The sequence below is a fragment of the Athene noctua genome, chromosome 15, assembly GCF_965140245.1.
Source record: "Athene noctua chromosome 15, bAthNoc1.hap1.1, whole genome shotgun sequence".
Taxonomy (NCBI): Eukaryota; Metazoa; Chordata; class Aves; order Strigiformes; family Strigidae; genus Athene; species Athene noctua.
Window position 1 is genome coordinate 8,568,717 of NC_134051.1, and position 12,994 is coordinate 8,581,710.

The window sequence follows — 12,994 nt, forward strand, 5'->3', positions numbered from 1 at the left end:
TGTGTAATTCTGTGTCATTGTGGAGCCAAAGAAGCTTTGATACATGGTGGGGTAAGCAGGGCTTCTTGAAGCATGAAGCAACCACTTTACAAAAGGATATTCTATCAGTTCTGGCTACAGAATTTGATGCCATGGAGAGTCACATAAATGAGAAGAGAAAAATGACAGCAGTTCCCTCTGTGTCACACTGAGGTAGGCACTGAAGTCAGGGTGGATGAACCAAATTCTCTTCACAGAAACAGAAAAGGCATCTCTTCTAATACGCCCAGCAGCAGACAGGCCTCCACAGAGTTCTGCTTTGGTACTGGCATGGCTGGATATGACACAGGTGGATACTGAACCTGATAAAAATCCTTCCTTTACAGCCTTCTCAGCTGTCTAGCATTGCACTGAGCTGCTTAGCCCTGAAGGAAGTTTCTCAGACAGTTTCTAAAATATTCCCTTTGTCAACTTATTTCCAGTCCTCAGCAGAAACATGTTTTGTCATAGAATACAAAATATCATTACTTTTCTTTAAGTACTAGACAAAAAGACAACAGTACTTTGTCATGTAATGGATTGTACCCTAATTTATATAGAAAGACAGAGCCTTTGCTTTGTTTGCTATCCTCCCTCTGAAGAGGAATGGAGGAAAAGTTGGAAATGTCCTTCATCAGACCATGGCAAATAAACTTGTGCTTTGACAGTGGAAGTTTTCAGTATGCTCAATGATTCCTCGACTGACCTGTTTTAAAGGAATAAAGACTTTACTGTTCTCTGAAAATTTATATTCCGTCCAGAGAATGCTAGGGGTCCTTTGTGAAGAAGTACATGCATTATGGTACTTGGGCAATCTATCCTTGGCACTGTTTCTCCCGCTGGTTGCTCTTCTCATGCAAAATCAGAAGAAGGAATTTCATTTAATTAAAAAAGTATGATATTGTGATATAAAATGAGATTGAGCAAATATATTTCCTGTCAAAAATAATTATTTTACATTGAAAGCATATCACCTAGAATGGTATTTAATCATCTAATTAGTGGCATCAGTAGTACAGTGTGCTTCTATGTAATTTGAGAAGGGAAAAGATGTGCTCTCTCTATTGAATCTTTGTCTTGTTAAATAGGACTGTGAAAATCTAATTTGAGGGAGACTATTATATATATGATTGAATTACTATTGCTTTTGATAGTGTGATTTTTGCATTTGTGTATATTTGACCCTCGAGTAGGGCAGTGAATCTGTTCCTGTATGCTGAGCAAATAAGGATTGAAAGGCATCAGACATGTTTAACAGTACAAGTTTAATGCTGTACCAGCTATCCTTTCTTTGAGCTCAAATTATAACCTGGAAGTCTCAGGCCTTGAATATGTTTTAAAAGATCTGTAGAAAATTATAAGCTCTTCTTTATTTGATAACAGCAGTACCTAATATTTTAGTGGTAAACATATTCTCTTCAAGAGGTACTTGCTTTGCCAATCTGATTCCTTCTCAGCTCGCTTTTATGGCTATTGAATTTTTCCTCTAGATTCAAGCAATACTTTTTGGATTTCACAGACTGCCTGTTTCACTTCTTCAGTCTTGTTCATTTTCTACTTGCCACAGTCTCTGCCTTTCTTGGTTGCTCTCATATTCCCATTTCAGTGCATGTAACTTCTCCCTCCATTACCTGGTTCCTCGCTTCATTTGCTTCTTTTGGGCTTTCTTGACTTTACTTGGGCCTTTCCAGTTTCTTGGGCCTTTCAGGTTTACTCTTTGGAATTGGCACAGTTGTCAGTCTAGACTATTTCAGTGAGTCACGACAAATCTCTCCTCCCTGGCAGACTTGAAGAACAGCATTCTCCAGTCTTTGATGTACTAGTGCAGTGGTCCAGTCCAATTGATTCCACCTCTGACAGGGGGCTGGTGTAGGAGATGCATCTCCTGGTTATTGCTGTTGACAAACTGCTGTTTAGAACAGGTTAGTTGATTACCTTCTCCCATATGTCCTTGTAAATCAGGACACTACTTCAGTTTTCCGATCTACATGTTTTCAGTGAAATTTAAGACTAGATTTGGACACCCTAGAGGTTTTTGGACATTGATGGCTTGAAGGTATCTCCTGGAGTGTCACTCTGTTCACTTAAAGTGATGAAAAAGAAATTGATGTTTGAAAGGATATGTTCAGTCACTCTTTTAGAAATCACTTGGCTGGATTCGCTGTCTGTTGTCCTGTCTTTTTGTTTTGGCTTTTCTCAGAGTTTTAAGGAAATCTTTAATCTTTGCTTTATTACCTGAGGTAATTCCGATACAGCAGTAGCGGGAGATGTCTGAAATGCTGGGGGGATACCTAGTCCACCTCTGCCCCTTTTTCCTGTTTGATTTATTGCTGTATTGGCTTTGAATGCCATGTTTACTTACATAGTTTTGTATTTGACTTTTGTGTTGTCCTTAAGCTTGTATTTCCTTCTTTCTGGGAGCTTTGCACACAATTCTTTGTTTATAAAGTAGCTTATTAAAAACATGAATTCTATCACTGAATGACTAAAATTTGAATCTCTTGGGAAATTTTTTATGACATGTAGGTCTCCCAAAATGAAAAACACTTTCTGAAAATCCTTATCTGAGTGCAAGCAGCTGATTGAGGCAGTATTTAATGGAAAGAAACCTCTGGTCTATTTGTTTCAGGAGGGCAGCTTTCAGGAGGCACAAATGGACCTTGTGCAGCAGAAATGAGGTTGAAGAAAAGTAATAAAGACACACTGAAGGTTTCCCAAAGCTTTTCATGTGGAGGGCAAAAGTTGACTTGCATGGATCTCTTTAGGATTGTCACCTCTTCCTCCTCCTCCTGTGATTTTACCTGGCTGTGATCAGCCCTTAGCTGTATTCCTTACTTAGGTGCTGTTAAGGTTCAGACCTGCCAGCCTTTTCTGCACGTGTGCAGTGACTCCTTAAAACAGTTCTTTCTTCTGTGCACAGAGCTTCTGGATGTAACTACATGAAGCTGCAGAGTGAGTAGGAGCAGCCTATAATATGTGCAGCAGATTTGACCAAAGTGCCCTGGTTTTTGCAGCCAGTGTGTGATCTTTCGCGGGAAGCTCTTGCCTATTTGCATATACGAAACTCAAAATGTGAGGCCGAATTTCAGTTACTTCTTTTAACTTACCCCAAATGAGTCCAATTTACTTCTCAAATTGCAGACTTTGTGAATGTACACTGTCCTAATTGCATCCCTTGCTCTCCTATAAGGCATAACACAGCAAATGAATTAATCTGATTGTACTGGATGTTGTTGTTTTGCTGTGTTTATTTCCCTTCTGTGCATTTGTCTGCCTTCGGGTACTCCGCTGTCCTGAGAAGAGGCTGAAAAATTCCCTTTTATTTTCTGAGCTTTCAACCAGATCATGTGATCTGATAGGAAATCTGTTTCTATTGAGACATAATTTAGGCCATCACCATGAAAGTTGGAGATGAAACAAGTATTGATTAACCAACTCCAGCTGACTGTTCATAGCACATGTTCTTGGAGATATCTTTGCGAGAGTCAGTGCAAAGTGTATAAGTGACTCCCAGAGCCGAGAATGGCAGAGATGCATCAGAAATGGGACTAGGTAATTAAACTGTTCATTAAGCATGGCAGATGCAGAGTTCACGACTTGATTTGCCATCTGCTTTGTTTTGTAATCAGTAAAGATTTAAAATAATGCTGATGGCTTCTCTGTCATATTGGGTCCTGCATTATGTTTTTTCTTAGGATGTAGATGATTTTAAAGCACAAGGAAGGATCTTAAAATTCTGGGAGTTTAGCAAAGTGATGAATTCACCCTTTTCCTGGGATATATTAAAAATTAACTTTAAATATCGCACTCAATAGTAATAAAAAAGCCACTCTGACAAACAGATGCCTTACAACAGACCTTCTTTTGGGCATCATACGCTGTGCTCTGCATCCATGTAGCATGGATGGCATTGGGGCAGAAATGAGCTGCTCGTTTCTATGAGCATTTCTATGTTATCGAATGCTTCTTCCTGGCTGTTATGATACGATGCTTCTTCCCTCCTTCAGTCCACTTCATGACTCCATGTGTATCATTTAGAGCAGTGCCGTTACTCATGCATCACCAGCTGTGCTGCCACTCTGCGCATGATTGTTAACTGCTCTCAGCCTGACCCTTGCCAGGCCTCTCCCTCTGCTCACCATATCTCTCCTTCAAAGATTTTTATAAACCCATGGCAGGTATCTTCCTTTATATGCCTGCAAATAAATATATTTTAAAGCGATTCCCTTGCTCCCTCTTCTGTGGTTCAGCAAGGCAAGTTTTGTCGGGTGAGGTTGTACTTACTAGATCATCCTGTGTGCTTGGGAAGAGGGGAGACAGGGCACTCTGTTTGAAAGAGACTCAGCGACCTTTTAGATTGAGCATGGTTCCCTTTAATTTCAACTTGATTAATCAGTTAAATAGTTTCAGAGAAAAGGTAATTGGTAGTTATGGGTGGAGGGGGATGATAGCAAGGAAAGAGAGAATATTATTAACCGCAGTGGGACAGAAAGAGGTAATTGCTGCCCATGGAGTACAGGGGTTTGAACAGGTCTCTGCTGAATTATAATTTTTAGTATCCAGTTACACCATGAATTTTAATTCCCAGACTCCTCTTGTAGGGTGCCTTTTTTAAAGGCTGAGGACTAACAGGTCAGAGATGAGGTAGATGCTTTTATGAACAATCTCCCCCATTAGCTGATGTTATATTGATCCTGAGTTCAGTCTGGTGCAGGGTGGTTGTTGGGCTTCGTGTTCATGGTTTACACAGGAGTGCCTGAGTTACTGGATAAAGTGTGGTAAGTTTTGTGAGGGGAAAGGAGGATGTGGGGCTTTGACTGCTGCTATAGACCTTTCTGTTGGGGTTGAGGAAATATGTTTTGTGTTTGCTTTTCTTGGTCTCTGAAAGCCTTGTGATTTGTAGGGTGGAGGTGCTTCAGAGAAAGAGTTTTGGGAGAATTTCTTTTAACACTAGGTGTTTTTTTCCCCTGTATAACCCAAATTTCTTGTGATTTTTTTTTTTTTTTTTTTTTTTTTTTTTTTTGAGTAACTTCTAATTACTTACTCTGTCATGTTTTAGTCCTGATCCACCTAACCACCTTCTGGAGCTCAAGCAGCTGCCTCCCAAATGTAGCAGCGTTGGAGGAAATTTACTGTACTACTTCTTGCCTGCAGTGGAGGTTCTACAAGGAGATTTTGCAAATATTTATTCTGACAACACTTTTCCTGTCTGTTATTTTTTAAAATCTCCGTCACTGATCTACTTCACCTTTCCTAATCATCTTGCTGTCTGCATTGTAAGGACCTTTAAACCATGCTCTTGCCTATGTAACAGCTTTCTAGGATCTATTGACCTGATTTCAAATATCTCTAGATCTCAGAGCTTGAAAGTGATTTTTCTCCTTTGTCTGTACCCCCTAATTTGTCTGCTTCTGTTTTTTATTTAGCTTGTAGCTGAATGGTCTGACAGTAGTTTTCATGGAAGTTGCTACAGAAAATACAAAAGAACAAATATAAATTTTGTCAGCCCACATAGTCTTGACTGCATTACGCAAGTCACTCAGCTCTGCAACTATAAAAACATAGCAGTGTTGGTGGCTTCACCCTGCCTTTCTCATGAACCAGTCACAACTTTTAATGAAATGGTTTCATCTGCAGTGCCTGTACTGCCCTTTCTGTAGCATGCTGATCAGAATCCCACAATACTCCACTGGCAATTTTTGCAGAGATTTGTACAATGACAGAGTAACTTTGTGCTGATTTATACTTGATACTTCATTATATTCATTATGAGATCTTATTTGCATGCTTGACATTTAAAAATATTGTGTTTGGAATGTGTTATTTATTTTGAGACCTTTATTAAGCAACCTCAGTCTAAGGGTTTAATTGTTACTGATAGCTAAGAGTATAATTACCTCGGTAAAATATCATGACTATATTAAGCAAATGGAAATTGTCTTCCAGAATAAAGGGAATACAAGCCATTTTCCTTTGAAACAGGCTGTTCCACAAGGCCTGCTTTTATCATATATGAATATAATTGCAGAATCTCTCTATACTGAATGAATAAGAAGAGCTGAAATCGATGTTTGGAGAAGAAACTGGCTGTAGTAGTTTTGAAGCAGTGCACAAAGACCATTTGGAAGGAAGCAGTATCTTCAAAAAAGAAAACATTACTGTTTCTGAAGTGAGATTTGCAGATTTCTGAAAGACAGGAGAAATGTGTGTTTTCTGGCACAGGCTCTCAGACAAGCACATGCTTGTCTTTTGCTTGGTTTTCTTTGACATTAGCTTCCTTACCTTGCCTGACTTGGTCATAGGTTTACTACTCACTTTTTTTACTCAATGAGGAAAGTAGCAGAGTTGTTGAGTTCTCAATTCCTTATCCTTCTCCAGAATGACTTTTCAAAGCCTAAGCACTCCTTTCATTTCTGACTTGTCTGCATCTGTTGAAGGGATCTCTTGATCTGCGATGACTGACCTTGATCACTGGCTATGGGCACTGCGGATGTTTGGGAGCGTGGACTGCCCTTGCTGCCTTGCTTTCCATTGGATCCCCTCTAGTGAGATATTTTGCTCTTGATCTGGTGTTGGCCTCATTCTTCATAGCTAGTGGATAAATTTGCCTTTTCACTGACTTTGGATATTCTCCTTCTTTGTGTACCTGTATGGTTACCTATAGGAATTTGTCCCACGGAGGCATGAAGGTGATACGCTTTGTTAGAGTGGAGCTTAGTCACCTGAGGGCTTTCAACAGGGAAATGGTGAACATTAGCTTCAAATGACCAGCCTGGAGGCAGAAGATGAAACGACTCATGGGCCTTGCTTCCCTTTCCCTTTTAGAAGCATGAAAGAGCTCATAAAAATTATCTTAGCAATTTTTGGAGAATCAATTCTGTGTAATTCTTTCTGTTGCCTCTTTATGTATCTGGTAAACCTTGTAATGATAAAAATATGGAGTTCATTACTAATCTTTATATATGATGCTTTTGAGGTGGAGGCATAAGGACAGGCTCTGTATTCTTGTTTATGTTATGTCTGACATAATGTCTATTTAAGCAAGGAGTTTAGAGGGTTTTTAAAAATTTTATAACAATTCAGAATATGCAGTGAAGTTAGGTTATGCGTTATTTTATGAGGTTTTTTTGAAGGACTGTAGAAAAGAGATCTTTTTTCCCCAGAATACTGACTGGATTTTAATTTGTTCTACCACCACTAGATACTAATGCTCAATGCTAAGACGTTAGATTATGAAAATTAGAAATATACCCATAAAAGAATTTATTTGACCTTCAGTTCTCGTATTTCTCCGAGAGAAAGGGCTGTAGTACTTCTAACAGTAAAATATTCAATAAAAAGAAATTAGGTTAATCCAATGTTATGGCTGAGAATTTAAACTCACCCAGGTCAGGTAATTCAAAGTTATAGTTCCCTTGATACGTGTGCTGTAACATTTATTCCTTAGCTCCTCAGCCCTGAATTATGAAGGATGGTTGAGCAGATATGGCAGAGAAGCAAGTGGGAAGATGGATGGGTGGAATGAGGGAGTTAAGGGAAGTCAGGCAGAACAAACCTCACTTGTGTGCCTCACAAGCAAGAGAAGGGCAAACAGTGGGAGGTGGCCAAGTGAGGTAGCTACTCATAGAAGGGGGTGGCCAAGTGAGGTAGCTACTCATAGAAGGGGGTGGCCAAGTGAGGTAGCTACTCATGGGTTTGGGCGGCATCCAAGGACAGGGGAAGAGATTTAGGGTTTCTGAACAGCAGGCTCTAAAATACTAGCTAGGATAAGCTACACAAAAAGGGTTCTTTGCATTTCTTTGTTTCTCACATACTTATGGTTTGAAGACATTAATATCTGTGCCTCTTAGAGTGGTGGTATTGCCACAAAAACTGCAGCTTTGAATCTCTGACTTCTCTCTGTTTTAATTCTCAGCCATAAAACTGGATTAACTGGGTTTGCTTCAAGTTGAATCACAGTGGATTTTTTTTAAAGGATAGGAGAGAGAGATAATTAAGTAATTGCACAGTAGCTTATTTCAACATGTGATGTGAGCCTCTGGTAAGAACAGCTGCACTACTCAGACACCAGTCACTCAGAGCATCCTTGCAAATGAAGACCCAAAATCATTATAAAAGTAAGGACTGTCTGGAGACTTCAGGAGTTTTGGATTGCTCCTGGCACAGTATCACACAGTACTATTGTGTTCAATAGTACATGTTCACAACATCTCAGGTCAAGCATTGCTTAAACTGATGAATATATTGGAAGTCAAATGAGTTTTTTGAAAGCATTGTGGAAATAATGGTCTTTGACCCATGATTTGTTGCATTGAGGAGAAACGAACTGTTCTGTAATTTATGAGCATGTTTGTTTAGGTAGTATTTCAGAGACAACATTATTTAAAAGAAACTTTGAAGAATTGGTCTAGTTTCAGTTAGTGAATTCTGAGTGATGTAATGAGATTATATTACAAGTTTCTCAGTATGCAGGACATCTGCTGGGTTTTTTTAGTGTTGTGCGGGACATCTAGACCAGGAGCTGTGAAGAACCATTAACCATAAATTTTCCTGTTCAGGTAGAAGCAATTTTGGACAGTGGCTTAATCTTATTTTGGAGCTGAGGCTTAATTTCCTCTCTGTATGAATCCAGAGCCTGAGGATTTCCCCAGAAATACCACTACCTTTTTTTGAAGTCATGAATTTAGAAGGGGATTAACAAGTAAACAAAGTGTGAGCATGAGACAGGAAAAGAAGATAAGCTTTTTACATCAAGATGATGTTTAACTTTTTCCTTGTCAGGAGGAGGTAGAGAACTATTTTTATGAGAGTTTTATGATTTGTAGAGGTTGCATGTAGGAAGGCCCTAAAACCCTATGGAAGCAGAGCCAAAGCAATGTTTAAATATGTCTGCCCGTAGTTGTGTCCACATCTCCTTATGTTCCTTGGGTAGTGAAGAAAAAAAGAGTTTGTCTAAGGATTCTAGCAAATGCATTCCTTTGCTTGCCACTGTGTTGGGCCGTAGGAAGGGAAATGTGCTTACACCAGTGCCATACCATCCCAGGTACTTGCTCCCGTATGCAGCACTGCGGGAACAGGAGACTACACCCTGCTTGGTCTTCTAGTCACTATTATTTTGGGTGCCTCGAGACTGTGGGTAAGGAACTGAGACAAAGTGGCTAAAGTGAAAGTAATTGGAGGGGGGTCATTTCTAAATGGATCACTTTGCTGCAGGTGTTTGAGGTTTGTGCTGATCTCCTGCCTAGGAGCTGCAAACACCTGGAGGGCCGGGTTTGACATTGATGGCAAATATTTTTCACAGAAAAATTTGCATCCTGCTAATTTGCTGTGACAGCCCATGCTGTAACTGCAAGATCCGTTGTTTTGCTGCAGCTGAATACTCTTCCTCCCACCCCTTTTCTCCACCCAAGATGTGAGTGCAGCTTCCTCTGTTCAGTTTTCTCCACCGGGCTGATGGCACTGAAGCTCATGTTTGCTTGTCCTGAGTGCCTGTATGGAGCTGTAAAACTAAATATAGAAAGAATTGGATGACAGGACTCAAGGACTCACTGTCCTTGTGTGCGTTTGAAGGAGAGATTCAGACTACAACATGTAGGGTCCTAGGTAGAGCTTTGGCCTACCTGACTGTATAGCACAGAGGTTTAGATAGAGGTAGATGGGGTCAACCTCTGTGGGACAATGCCTCCATGTCCATCTGTGGGACAGTGCCAAGCACTCATTCCCTTTTCAGGGAGAGAAGATCCTCTTATTCCCTTTCTCCTTCTGAGCAGCAGGGACTTCCTTCTGCTGGGAGAAGCAGCTGGAAGAGTCCCTGCTCCCACACCCTTTTCTTCTGTGCCTCAGATGGGAGATGTTTAGCTTACAGGTAGGTCCAGGATCAACAGCTGGTTGTTTCTGCTTATGTGGATGGGAGAGGAGCTGGGAAGACTAATTCATGCATTAAACACCTGATTAATTTAAAGATAAGCACAGATGTGAAGTAAAGTTTCTTTCAGTATGTGCACACAGCATAGAGCTGTGTGCTTCGACAGGGCATGTGCAAAATGAGTATGCAAAATGAATGTGCAGTTCTCAAAATGATCTAGTGTCTGAATTAGCAATTTAAGCAGTTTAAGCCTTCTCCTCAGTTGCTGTTTTTTCAGACATGTACATAAACTGCAGAAATTTTATGTTTTGCACTTGTAACAGTAGTTCTACTATGTAAATAGTATTTTCAGTTTTACAGATAAGGAAACACTTTCTGGCTTTAAAAAGTTAATTTTCTGTTGATAACATGCTACCTTTGGAGACCAACTTTCCAGGTTGACATTTCTATTATATTAATTACAAAAGAAGAAAAGCTGTGCTTGTTTTGTCATTGGAAAATGCCATTTGCTAAGTTATTGGAAAGCTGACCTTGTCAGAAGTGTTATTGCATTATCCCTCTGTGAGGGCCACCACAACTGAATGGTAAGAAAAAACTGCAGAAAGAAAAAAGCAATTTCAGGAAATATAATGAAATCAAAACAAAATGCCTTTTATCTCTCTCCAACGTGAAGATGTTTATTAAGATAGCGTATGTAAGAGTTCGGTGCTGGGGGAAAAAAATGCTTGTGAACCACTCTACGTTGTTTTTTAAAAATAAAAACCACTGAGTGAGAGAATTTTTGACCTTTTGCATGAAGTGAACATGAACAAGTGGCAATACTTACTCCAGTGACATCTCTCCCACTCCCTGTTTTAACCCACTGTAATCCTGACCATCATCCTTCCCTCTTACCTGTTCTACACAGGAGGCTGGGGGGGCTCAGCCTGCACAGACCAAAGGCCCCACACATGGTTGGGGTGGGGGTAACCTCTGCTGCCACGGTGCTTGGAGGGTCTCCCTGGAAGCAGTTTCTTCCCTACCTCCAGTTCAGTCTGTCAGTCCTTTAAGTAAATCTCAGCTCTTATGTTTGCTTCTAGCAAAATACCAAGCAACTAATCTGTTTGTTTTTCCCCTTTCCCTCCCAATTTAAAGTGACAAAGCTATTAGTTTTCTCAGAGCCATTATTTGTCCTCCCTAAACACTAGGAAACAGCAGCAGCTGCACATTCCTCCTGCTCTGCCTCAGTGTCCCATGTAGGCACAGCTTTGCTGGACAGCCCTGGTGATTGTCTTCTGCAAGAGAGCTGCCTGCTTTCCTATGACTCTAAATAATCCTCTCGCTCCTGAGCAGAAAAGTACCACTTAGTTTATTGGCCATTTCTTCTTTGAACATGTGAGCTACAACAGGAGATGCTGAGTGTCTGATTCTGCTTGCCCCTGCATTTTCTCCCGATGGTGTAACTGTCACAAAGATACAGGTCATGGGTAGCTCAATGTTTTTTTCATAATGGAGCATGTTTGTCACACTTTAAAGGCTTTAAATGAAATCTCTTCTACCAAAGAAATTATTAAAAAACCCAAGAAAGCTATTTAACTCACCCCCTCCTTTTGTGCTAGCAAATGTGTTTCTTATGTAATATCTATGCACATGAATTTGTCATGTGTAGTGTTAACCTGAGGCTATGTTTGTAGCCCTTGCATTGCAATATTGGCTTTTTACTTCTGTGAAAGAGAAGAAAAAAACCAACTGCCGAATCCCTTGAAAATATCCTAAATAGGATGCTGAACAGTTGTAAATAATAGACAGGTTTATGGTTTAACTCTCTAGAGGTATATGCAACCTGAAGGATGTGAAACATATAGTCTAAATCTGATGTTTTCCTTCAGATAACACAAGTAAACTGGAAATACAGACAGAAGTAATAAAAGTGCCTAACTTCCCTGCCTCACTTTTCTCCCTGCCTGGACATGGATTACTGAGTTCTGAGCTTCTGAAGGTTCTGCTGCTGCAGCTGTGGGCATATCCTCTGTGTCTTGAGTTGCCATCTCTGTTGGAGTTTGCTTCCTAACATTAGGGACGATTTGATCCCTCTAAGGGACCAACTAAAGTTGACTCCTTGGAATCTGTCTCCTACCAAAACCACCCTGATTTTCTGAGGACGTTTTTTTACATTTCAGCTAGTTAGGATGAGTTTGGGGTTTTCTTTGTCAGTGTTTATGTACTCACTACTTCTCCCTCTGCAGGGGTGTTTTCTATCTAATTGGTTTTCCTTCAAGGAGAGGGAGCAGAAATGTGGAACTGTTGCCCCTCATTAGCCAGCAGTTATACAAGCTTAGTTTTAATGTCAAGCTGCTCCACTGAAGGACTGGATCTCTTAACTGCAGCCAAAACATCAAAGTATGTGTTTCCAGTTGAATTATCAGTAACAGCAGATAAAGGACTTATTGCTGACCCCGGCCTGGTAGGCATGGGGTCATACTTTGTTTGCTTTATGGAAAATTCTCTGTATTTTGGATGCTCTTCAGCTGACAGAACCTGTAAACTGTTTTTCCTCTGCTGTGGTTCTGTGCATGGATTGTGGATATGCCTCCATGCAAATGAATGGATGCCAAACAATCTTTTGATTTGTAATTAACTTCTAATATGCTAAAAGGAATGCTAATAAAATTAGGTGTAAATTAGAGAGTTCACATTCTTCATACAAACACAATTTAAGAAAAATGGTATCTTCCCATTTTGCTGCATTGTTAAGATGTAAAGAGCAAGATTGCTGCTCTCTCCGGGGAGAGCTTTGGGTCTCACTGGTCTGGATGAATAAACCTTCTGAGTTGTTTTTCCTTACAAGTTTTTTCCCCCAAGAAGTAGTGATAAGAAACTCTGGGCGGGAGGGATCTTCTTATTACATTGGCTGTCCTTTTTTTTTGTCTTGGTACTTGGTTTGGAGTTAAATGTGTTACAAATGTCTGAATATCAATGCTTAGTAGACTTATGAGAGCTGTTAACAATTAATGAAAGTTAAAGACTCTCTATTTTGGGAACCTGAATGACAGCGTCACTCATATTTTAGCAGTACTCAATGTTTAGAGTTGCGTTTTTCCTTCTGTCATTCCTGTGAGATAGAGAAGCACG

At 40.1% G+C, this 12,994-nt stretch overlaps 1 protein-coding gene across 1 annotated transcript in view; it reads left to right on the forward strand.

The window, feature by feature from the left end:
* Positions 1–12,994, forward strand: part of MAD1L1 (mitotic arrest deficient 1 like 1) — a 377,323-nt gene that overhangs the window by 118,109 nt on the left and 246,220 nt on the right. The window lies entirely within an intron of this gene.